We start from the raw sequence: 11,854 nt of genomic DNA, 5'->3' as shown, positions 1-11,854 counted from the left end.
CCTAATGGGATTTTTTTTTTCATTATCCTGTATTTTATTTTTTTTTATTTTTTCTTTATATATGAAATTTATTGTCAAATTGGTTTCCATACAACACCCAGTGCTCATCCCAAAAAGGTGCCCTCCTCAATACCCATCACCCACCCTTTCCTCCCTCCCACCCCCCATCAACCCTCAGTTTGCTCTCAGTTCTCAATAGTCTCTTATGCTTTGGCTCTCTCCCACTCTAACCTCTTTTTTTTTTTTTTTCCTTCCCCTCCCCCATGGGTTCCTGTTAAGTTTCTCAGGATCCACATAAGAGTGAAACCATATGGTATCTGTCTTTCTCTGTATGGCTTATTTCACTTAGCATCACACTCTCCAGTTCCATCCACGTTGCTACAAATGGCCATATTTCATTTTTTCTCATTGCCACGTAGTATTCCATAGTGTATTTAAACCACAATTTCTTTATCCATTCATCAGTTGATGGACATTTAGGCTCTTTCCATACTTTGGCTATTGTTGAGAGTGCTGCTATGAACATTGGGGTACAAGTGCCCCTATGTATCAGTACTCCTGTGTCCCTTGGATAAATTCCTAGCAGTGCTATTGCTGGGTCATAGGGTAGGTCTATTTTTAATTTTCTGAGGAACCTCCACACTGCTTTCCAGAGCGGCTGCACCAACCTAATGGGATTTTTAAAAAGAGAATAATTAAGTTCAAATGGCAGAATAAGTATCTTAAAATAGTCAAGAAAAATTGTGCAAAAGAATAATAAGACATACTTACTAGATATTAGAACTAATTTCAGAGCCATGATGATTAAAAAATTGTTTGGTGTCAGCATCAAATCAGATAAATAGATCAGAGAAACATAGTTAAAAACACCAGAAAAAGATCCAGGTGTTGATGAGAATTTACCATGTATCAAAAGTGCATTGCAGCTTATTAAAAGCATGGTTTATTTAATAAAAGATCCTGGCAAAAGTGACTACCCATGTGGAAGACAACAAAATTTATAATCCCTACCTCGTCATATAAGAAATCAAGTCTGGATGTATTAAAGAAAGTAATACGATCTTTATTAAAATGAGTAATGCACTTAAGCTTTGACCTTGTAAAGTGAGTGGGCTTCTAGCCAATAGAAACAAAGCACTGGTATATAAGGACATGTATACTAATATTTATTACAGCATTGCTTTTATTGGCAAACAAACAAGAAAACTGGAAACAACATCACTTTTCATCAATAGGACTATTGAATAAGGAGATCCATATATTGGAATTTTATGCAACCATTTAAAAGAATGAATTCCACCTCTATTTATTGGTTTGGAAGGATGTCCATAATGTAATTCAAGAAGGAAAAGCAAGCTGCAAAATTATGTGAAGAGTATGATCCAATTTCTGTATCTATATTTTATATAAACCAAAAAAAGGAATAAAAGGTCTCAGCTGGCTGTTACTATTGGTTTTCTCTGGGAAGAAGGTAAGGATAGAGGGAAATGAAGAAGGAGATGCATAATTTTTAAAAATATATTGTAGATTGTGTCACTTGTTACAGTGAGCACTTACTCCTTTTAAATTAAAACAAATTATTTAAAATGTTAAAAGACCAAATAAGTTAGTGCACTGTCAGATTGGCATTACTTCTTGCTTCTGCCTAATTTTTTTTTTTTTTTTGCCTGAGAATAGAAAACCACCTTTTAAAAAAAAAAATTTTTTTTTTAACATTTATTTTTGAGAGAGAGAGAGACAGAGAGAGTGTCAGCAGGGGAGGGGCAGAGAGAGAGGGAGACACAGAATCCAAAGCAGGCTCCAGGGTCTGAGCTGTCAGCACAGAGCCCAATATGGGGCTTGAACTCAGGAGCCATGAGATCATGACCTGAGCCGAAGTCTGACCCTTAATCAATTGAGCCACTCAGGTGCCCCTAGAAAACCAGCTTATTGAGGATGGGTCAATTCTCATCTAACTAGGTAATATTTTTCCAAATATACTCTGGGAAGTAAGCCTTCCCAAAGATCCCAAAAACCCAGATCCCCAAATCCCAAGCACTTTCCTTTCTACTCAAATTACCAATGTTAAAACCAATTACATTGGACAGTGAGAACAATTTATAAAAGTTAGAATAAAAAGTCCTTTGGCTGGGAAATTATATGGGGTCAGCCTCCAAAAAGAAGAGGCCTAGGGCCTGAAAGTTCTCAAAGGACACCAGTCTCACAGCCAGTAATGCTATGCTCCAACTCTCATATCTGACTTGGAATATGCTATTCTTCCTACTGCTCCACAATATTGCCTGTCAATATGGGCAAAGGGCACTAAACCTATCCCAAATGGAAATGTTCTTTTCTCCCACCAATTTAGAAGACCTTTGAGGGCTTTACAGGCTGTTGTACTGAACCATAAGTATCATATAGCTGTAAGTATCAAAATGTTCTGCTGTTTTGAAATCTCTGGTTTTCAAGATACTCAATGATTAGAAATTTTCATAGGCTGGCCCTGACCATTTCCTGCCAGAGTTGGCATGACAACTAAAATCAAATTGGTGCCAACTTCTACCTGTCTCATTTTTCATGTTACTGCTGTCCTAGTAAAAATTAGAGTTGGTTTGGTATCCAGTAAGAACTGGGCATCTCTTAGTACAACGCCACCATTCCCCATATTCACTATGCCCCTGGTGTCTGATGTGGGGCGAGTTATTTAGGAGAGGCAAGCTGGTGGCATGGACAAAGCACACGCTGGGGAATTAGCATAGTAGCCCAGGCCTTTGGGGTGTGTGTGTGTGTGTGTGTGTGTGTGTGTTTGCAAGGCTTAGAATTGCCTCAGTAATGATCACAAGCACTTTTTGATGTTTGCAACCTATGAATGCATGCCAACAAATGACTGACTGGCTGAGCTGGATGAGTGTCCCAGAGGATGGGTTGTTGGCAGCTGTTCTTGGTGTATCTTCAAGCATAGTTACTTGTGAGAGAAGAAATAAAATTGGAGCAAGAGAACAGCTTGGCTTCATTTCTCTCATAGTGAGAAAGGGTTGTGACTTGAAGTCATTTGTCTGTATCCTGATGTTAAGAGTAGCTCAGATGTAAATTTCAAATTAAATAAGAAAGTCTAAGAGAATGCATTATGAGCTCAGTGCTCAATGAACAAAATAAAAATGATTTCCGCCAAGGGAGCTAATTTTACTCTGGGGATGAGTTTATATTTTTCTCCTTTAAGTGTGCTTAGGATTCAGTCTTGAGGGTCAAATATTGACATTTATAAGACAACTTCTTATCCTATACAGGAATGATAATGAAGAATTGTAAGTACATGAAACATTATGAACAAATCTCACAACATAATGTTAAGCACAAGAAGCCAGGCACCAAAGAGTATACTCTATGATTCCATTTACATAAAGTTCAAAAGCTGGCAAAACTCATCAATGGGGCTGAAAGTCAGGAAAGTGGCTGCCCCTGGGGGCAGGAGTAACAGGAAGGAGCATGAGGGGAGGTGCTTGTCATGCTCAATTTCTTGATCTAGGTGCTCAGTACAAGAAATTTGAAAATTTCATTGACCTGTATGATTATGATAAGCATACTTTTCTTATGTATATGTCAATAAAAAATAAAAATTATCAGGGGCGCCTGGGTGGCTCAGTCAGTTAAGTGTCCAACTCTTGATTTTGGCTCCCATCATGATCTCATGGTCGTGGGATCGAGCCCTGTGTCAGGCTCTGTGCTGACAGCATGGAGCCTGCTTGGGATTCTTTCTCCCTTTCTCTCTCCCCTGCTTGTGTGCTCTCCCTCTCTCTCAAAATAAATAAATAAACTTTAAAAAATAAATAAATAAAAATAATTTCTCGTGTCTTTCTTACATGCTCTTTCTTTAATTGGCTTATTTAGCATCCTTGGTAGATGGCAACCATTCTTCCTCCTTTGTCTCACTTTCATTCTATGGATAAATCTTTAATAATGCTTACAATTGATTAACATTAAACCATTTTTTTAGTCCTTGACTACTTAGAATGAGTTCATTTATTATAGTCTTTTCCACCTGATACTTTACTGAGGGGGGCAGACTAATAAAACAGGCGCAGACAGCTTGAAATAAATGTTAGACATGAGGAAAAGATGGCCCATTAACCTCACACAGTGAAGGGTACTACAATCGTAGGTAGAAAGGCAGCTTGCACTCCATTCACAAACTTACTTAGGGCATGGTCATCTAACAAAGCTTTTAATCCCTGTCCTGGGTAGTTTGTTAATTTATTCTGTCTAGAGGTGGGGCATCGATTGGGAAACCTCTGGAGATGTTTTTTGGTTGTTTCATTTCAAGTAATTAAGTCTATCAGGGAGCATGGTAAGAGATGAGGACAACCCCATCATGAAAGTAAAACCTCCAGCATCCTGGGGCTGTGAGATGACTTCTGCTGTGAGTGATCCCAAGTAAGGGTCACTTAAGAATGAATGAAGGAGGTGATGGAGTCTGATTGGCCTCTAGGTCAGGACCTCCTGCCTTCAGCTCAGCAGTGTCTTTTCAGACCATATCCCAGACCCTTCCTCCTGAGTCCACCCAAGCTGCCAATGGCTGCACTCACCTTCGGTTTGTTTGCAACTCTGCTGTCCTGCCTCTACTTCTGTTGTGATCCCTTGGTACCCACACCCTGCGCTCATCTGTCTCTTGCCACTGAGTTGTGTTCCCAGGCATCATCCCTCTCTGTGAGGGATGGCTGTCCACTCCTTGGCAATTGCCTACCATTATTCTCATCTCCTCTCTGCAAGGGGACTCCACCTGAGCTTACCTTGGAATGAATGTTTTCTCACCAGGGCTTGAACTATCCCTTCTTCATGGATCAGTGGCTCTTAGCTGCCAGTGAACACATAAAAAAAGAGGGGGGAGAAGGAGAAATAAGGAGAAACTCCGATTAAAGTTACCAGTCTTTAGGGTGCTTCAGTTCAAATGTTACTTCCTTACAGAAACCTTCTCTAACTTCCCTTTCTAAAGTGACCCCATCATTTTCTATCATATTACTCTCTTTTATTTTCTTCCTTACCACTGAAATTATCTTGTTTGTTTGTTTACTTGTTTGCTATCAAATTCTCTACTCCTGTATGACTGTAAAGAGTCCCTTACCAGTCTTGTTTGCTGTGATATCCTAATGTGAACAGAACTTGGCACTATGGTAGCACTCAACTCATAATTTTTGAGTGAATGAATGAATGAATCTTTAAAAACACTCTGAAACTTGAAGAAAGTTTGAGTGACTCCCATTCAGAGTATAATGTATGAAAGTAAAATAGTCTCAATCGGTCCTCCATGTGATTTTGTCTTGCAAAACCCAACTGGCCAAAGACTATAGAACACCCACTTAGGACAGTTACACTGTGATGCTAATATAGTCTTTGTTGGGCTAATTTGAGGTCATTGGCCTATGATGGCCACAGTGCTTACATAGGCTAGCTTCTGGCTATGGAGAGGAATGTGGCTTTTAGTTACAGAGTCGGGAAGGCATGCAAGGTTAATTCTGAGTTAAACTTAAGGATTTGACTCCCCTGGGAGACCTAGAAATGGCTAAGATCTCACATTAATATGTAACCAAAATTTAAACTCATATTTCAGCAACAAGGAATAGTAAATAATGCATTGCTTCATGAAGATTTGCTTAGTTTATTTACTTACATTATTTATAGGTTATGTTGGGAATAGACTTGGCCTGCTCTGCTTTGTTCACAGTAACATTCCATAAATATAACAGTAAGCAATAAAATAGCATTGATTCAGAAGTGAGCTCATTGCTTTGTATAACATCAAACAGAAAAGCTGTGTTACAATGATAAATACTAAATCTTTAAAATATCTTTAAAATATCATTGGCTTTTTACTGTCATTACTTATGCAGTGTGTATTTCAGATTTTCATATTCAGTCTTGTACTTTTTTACATGTGAGTTATGCCCTGAAGCTTTTGGTATAGTCTGTACAAAGCTGGCATTTTGAAGTTTTGGTTAGATGGCAGAAGAACTTGATTCTGGCTCAAAAGACCATCGTGAACTGTCCAGGAAGATCTCAATAAGAGAACAAATGGCAGTAAAATGTAGTAGCTTTTTTTCCCTGGGAATGTGAAGTTCAAGCAATTCAAAAAAGTGAGGGTTTAAACAGAAACGACTTTTTATTCTTCCTGTGGTACGGAATGTCTTTGTTTTCCTACTTGGCATCTCCTAGAATTTTCTCAAGATTGTGGAGTCTCATGGCCTTATGTTGGTCAAAGGAAGCCAGGATGGTGCTTTGCAGACAATGGGAAATAGGTATGTAGTTAAGATCTGGACTATGGAGTCAGGTAGCTCTGGCCTTGGGTCTGGCTCTGTTACCCTATCAGCACGTTGTGTTGGGCACACGTTGTGTGTCTTTGGGCAAGGGACTTAAGCACTTGAGCCTCAATTTTTTGTCTGTAAAATAGAGATAATACCATATACTTAATAATGTAATGAATATCCAATAAGATAATGTTTCTGGAGCACAGTGCCTGACACATATTGAGGGGACCATAAGTGTTGCATCACTTTGGGGAGGGGCTGCTGAAGAGGAGGGGGAGATTTCCTGACTCTGTAACCAAAATTGAAAGTTGCAAGTCACCTGATATTTATGATGGAAATGGATTGTATGAAATAGTCATAATTATATATTGAACCCCCACCTTAATGCTCTTTGGCATAAGGCATGTCTGTCTTGGACCCTTTTCAAGGAAATTTATAAAAACTGGTATCACAAAAAAAACTCTCATAAAGTGCATTTATACACATCTATTTCCTTGGCAAAGGCCTGAGGGCAGTGTGAATATGTTTTAAAAACACAATCTGCAATGTTGCTGAGTCTGACTGTTGGGTAATTTTTTGATTTTTTTTTTTTTTTAATGCCCTTATGAAGGCACAGTTGTATTTTTAAAACATAGTGACAAACTGAAGGAGGGGTGGGGAAGATGGAAGGAAGCAAGCCCAGGGAAGGATGGAAAATAAAGAGGGCTGACAAATGGCCCCCAGGTGGAACAAGTTGGATCAAGTCTTAATTTATGGGCCACCACTTTCTACCCTGGGTCTGTTTTTGACATGCAGATTGGAAAGCAGTGGCTCAGACAGATCCCCATGTGAGGTGACCTAAATTACAGCCTCCGTACACTGAGACACGGGGGATTTGTTACAAAATGATTTTCTATCTCTTACGGTATCCTCAAGACTTATTTAATCCTCTCTCAAAGTGTGAAGAATACGTAAGAGTTATGGTATCTTGTTGGGAGTATCTTTTTTTTTTTTTTTTTTTTTTTTAATTTCACCTTTTAATTGGAAAAGTTTCCTATCTGCTGAAAAGTCGCAATAGCAATATAATGAATTGCCATGTATGTTCACCTACATCTACCTATTATTACTATTTTGCCACTTTCATTGTATCTATGCCTATCTATGATATGATGTATGGTATATAACGTATTTTATTTACTTATCTTTTGCTGAACCTTTGGGAGTAAATTGCAGAGATCATGATGGTATCAGTGAACATTTTCTTTTTTTTTTTTTTGAATTTAAATCCAAGTTAGTTAGCATGCAGTGTAATAATGGTTTCGGGAGTAGAATTTAGTGATTCATCAGTTACATATAACACCCAGTACTCATCCCAACATGTGCCCTCCTTAATGCCTATCACCTATTTAGCCCATCCCCCCACACAACACCCCTCCAGCAACCCTGTTTGTTCTCTGTACTTAAGAGTCTCTTATTATGGGGCGCCTGGGTGGCTCAGTTGGTTAAGTGTCCGACCTCGGCTCAGGTCATGATCTCGCGGTCCGTGAGTTCGAGCCCCACGCCAGGCTCTGTGCTGAGAGCTCAGAGCCTGGAGCCTGTTTCCGATTCTGTGTCTCCCTCTCTCTCTGACCCTCCCCCGTTCATGCTCTGTCTCTGTCTCAAAAATAAATAAACATTAAAAAATAAATAAATAAAAAAAGAGTCTCTTATGGTTTGCCAGCAAACAATTTCTAAGAACATTAAGTGCATCAACATCATGAACTTATTAAATCTAGTAAGTTTCACGTTGATACAAGGCCATTATCTAACATGCAGTCCATATTCAAATTTGTCCCTTATCCCCAAAGTGTCCTTTCTGGCAATTATTTTTTTTCACTCCAGGATCATTCATTGTATTCAGATGTCAATGTTTCCTTAGCCTCCTACTGGAGGCTGCAGGCATTCCTTGGTCTTTTCTTTGTATTTCCTGTCATTGACATTTTTTAATAGGACTGGTCCCTTATTTTTTAAATGACCCCCAATTTGGGTTTGTCTGATTGTTTCCTTATGGCCTATTTCAAGTTTTGCATCTTTGTTAGGTATACCACTGAAGTGATGTTGTGTCCTTCTCAGTGCCTTAGTGCAGGTGACGTGCCGTGCTGATTAGAAAATTTTCATCAGCACTAAAATATATCTTTAATAGTCTTACTTCTTATTTGTTAAAATGAATACTCTGGAGGATTTCTTAGTTGGAAAAAGTCTCCTTGACAATCTTACTACATGAAACATTTGCCACTGTTTCTTGGAACAATGGTTATGGAATCATCTTGCTTTATCACTTACTTTATCACTAGATAGAACGGTGCTGATGTGTTTGAATTTTGAAATCTTAGGGACTTCCCTAAGATGCCTTATTATCAGGAGATTTAAACTATGTTGGAAGTCTGAGGGTGCTAATTAATCCCTCTTCCCTTTCTGTAGGTTCTTAACCAATTGAGAACACAAGGAGCAAAATGATGATCAGCTTTATTACTAGGAGAGCTGGAAGATGTGGCAAAGCTTTTTCCTTCTTCTACAAGGCAGAACCTTTGATACTTTCCCAGTCCTGACCTAACCATTCTCAACCCACATTTACAAAGGTCGAGACCTGGCCAGACCTGCCACAAACTGGTTGGGAGAGGAAACACAGCTATCCATGTTGTTGAGTACATGCAGATCTGAGAGGCCAAGTGCAAAGGGAAAGGGAAAGCGTGGGACATAGCTGGCCCCCACTGCCTGGAATGGCCCTGACTAATGTGCCCATGACTGCCCTGCTCTTTCCGGTCTCATCCTCTTCTGTGGAGAGGAGCCAGTGATAGAGGAGAGAGACAAAGTGCAGGTGTTTTCCCTAATGCTCCCCTAGACGACAAGAGATGAAGTCTTGACTCTGGTGTAGAGTGACAACGTGAGGATGGATGGAAAAGGGCTCTTCCTATAACAGTTATTTCTTGGGTTGCACCAAGTGGAATGGAAAAATGTGAAGTCTAATTGCAAAGTGAAATCTCATCTTTCTAATTAATGCTGCAGACTGCCAGGGACATCAGCTTTCTTTTTCAACTTTGGAAAACCCACTGAACAGCAAAACATTTGTCAACATTGCCAACCTAGACTAGTCTCTCCCACACTGTTCCCCATCCCCCTTTTTAAAGAAATAATACATTCACATGGTTAAAATTTTTAAATTTACAAAATCTCCTTTTCACCTTTCCCTCTACTTCTCTTGTCCTGTACCATTCTTAAAATCTATTCTTTTTTTTTTAATTTTTTTAATGTTTATTTTTTGAGAGAGAGAGACAGAGCGCGAGCAGGGGAGGGGCAGAGAGAGAGGGAGACACAGAATCCAAAGCAGGCTCCAGGCTCTGAGCTCTCAGCACAGAGCCCGACGCAGGGCTCGAACCCATGAACTGTGAGATCATGACCTGAGCGAAGTCAGATGCTTAACCAACTGAGCCACCCAGGTGCCCCCTAAAATCTATTCTTGAATTCTGTGGCTCAGGCATTCATTTTTCAGACAAATCATTATCACGTGAAGCTTCCTTACCCTTCCATCCCTCCTGTCCATCTTGGTTCCCAGTCTTTTGATATTAAAGCCAGATCCTGGAAAGGGGTCAGTGCTAGACAGGGAGAAGATTCTAGACATATGTGTATGCATATTTATGTGCCTGCATTTCAAAGTCAAATAAAAATGATTTAAGAATTGCTCATTTAGTCAATAAATCAAATCATATTTATTATTTAGTTATCATGTGCCGTGGATGACACAAAGAGTACAAAGAATGGTCCCCTGAATTCAGAAAGCTTTGGAGTTTATTTGTGGAAGCAAAATTAATAAAGATACCTGCAGACAACTTCTAAGCTGTGTGATCTCATTTGTGGGTACTGAGGTCTTCTGGAGAGAAGACTAGTGTGAATGGTGGGCTCTGGGGAGAGCTTCATGGAGGAGATAGGATTTGAATGGAGCTTTGGAGGACAGGACTGAGTGGGTGTTGGGGAGGAGGGCATTCTAGGCCTGACTACTTAAGTCACACCTACCTCTTTGCTATTCCTTCAACATGCCAGGCTCATTGCTGACTTAGACCCTTACTGTTTCCTCTGTCTGAAACACTATCTCCTAATCAACTTAGCTAATTTCTCAACTCCAACTCACTGCTCTAATGTCACCTACCCAACGAGACCCCCCTGGCCACCCTATTTAAAATTGGAACCCCCCTCCATGATCTGAATGCCCCTTATTCTGATGTCATTTTTCCATAGCTATTACCAGTTTGTAAGACATTGTACCATTTAATTGTTAAAATTGTATTGGTTGGGGTGCCTGGGTGGCTCAGTCAGTTGAGCGTCTGACTTCAGCTCTGGTCGTGATCTTGTGGTCTGTGAGTTCGAGCCCAACGTTGGGCTCTGTGCTGACAGCTCAGAGCCTGGATCCCGCTTCAGATTCTGTGTCTCCCACTCTCTCTGCCACTCTCCCTTTCTCTCTCTCTCAAAAATAAATAAACATTAAAAAGAAAATTTTAAATTGTATTATTTATTTTCTGTCTACTCCCACTAGAAGGTAAGTACTGTAAAACAGAGGTTTTGTTTTCTTCCCTGTTTTCTGCTAACTTAAGCAGCTAGAAACTGGCCCATCATAGGCAATCAGTAAATGTTTGTTGAATACAAGAATGAATAAAGCTATCCCTTCCTTTCCCCCACATAGAAATTGAGGGGAGAGAGAGTTATGGGAAAAAATTTAATCAGGTCATCCCTGTGAGCGCAAGACCTCTTTGCATTTCTAAGGGACAGTTATTGAAAGTATATGGCTCATGGCTGGGCCTCTTTCTTATTTTCTGCAGGCCTGAAGATACACAATTTGGAAATAGAAAATGAAGGGAGGAAACTAAACATTGTTCTGCATATTAATGTGACACAGTGACGCTCTTGAGAGAACAGCACCTTGAAATTTATGAGCAGTTAGAAAATGATTTTTCTTCATCTCTCCAGGTTTAGATGGTGTTGAAGAACTGCATTCCCTCCCTCACTCAGCTTGTCCAGCCCCTCTGCGTTAAATCCCCCTCTATATGCTGACAACACCGACACTTACATCTCTTAGCCTGACATCTGCGTTTGCATGTCTGATCTAAATTGCCCCCCTCCCAGGGCACCTGGGTGGCTCAGTTGGTTAAGCCTCTGACTTTGGCTCGGGTCATGATCACACGGTCTGTAAGTTCGAGCCCCTCGTTGGGCTCTGTGCTGACAGCTCAGAGCCTGGAGCCTGCCTCGCATTCCGTGTCTCCCTCTCTCTCTGTCCCTCCCCCACTTGCGCTCTGTCTTTGTCTCTGTTTCTCTTTCTCTCTCTCAAAAATAAATAAATGTTAAAAAAAATTAAAAAAAAAAAAACCTGCCCCCCTCTCTCAGCTCCCAGTCTTTACCACCTCCGTTAATGGCTCCATCACATACATAGTGGCTTCAGCCCCAAACCACCTGGTCACCCGTGATTCCTTTTTTCCTCACTCTTGACATCTCATTCACTGGGAAGTCCTGTGAGTTTTTCCTCCAAAAGGTATTATATCCCAACACTGTTGACTGTCCATTTTTACCAC

This window comes from Puma concolor, chromosome B1 (assembly GCF_028749965.1).
Source record: "Puma concolor isolate L17-30 chromosome B1, mPumCon1.1.hap2, whole genome shotgun sequence".
Lineage (NCBI taxonomy): Eukaryota > Metazoa > Chordata > Mammalia > Carnivora > Felidae > Puma > Puma concolor.
This window is presented reverse-complemented; position numbering follows the sequence as displayed.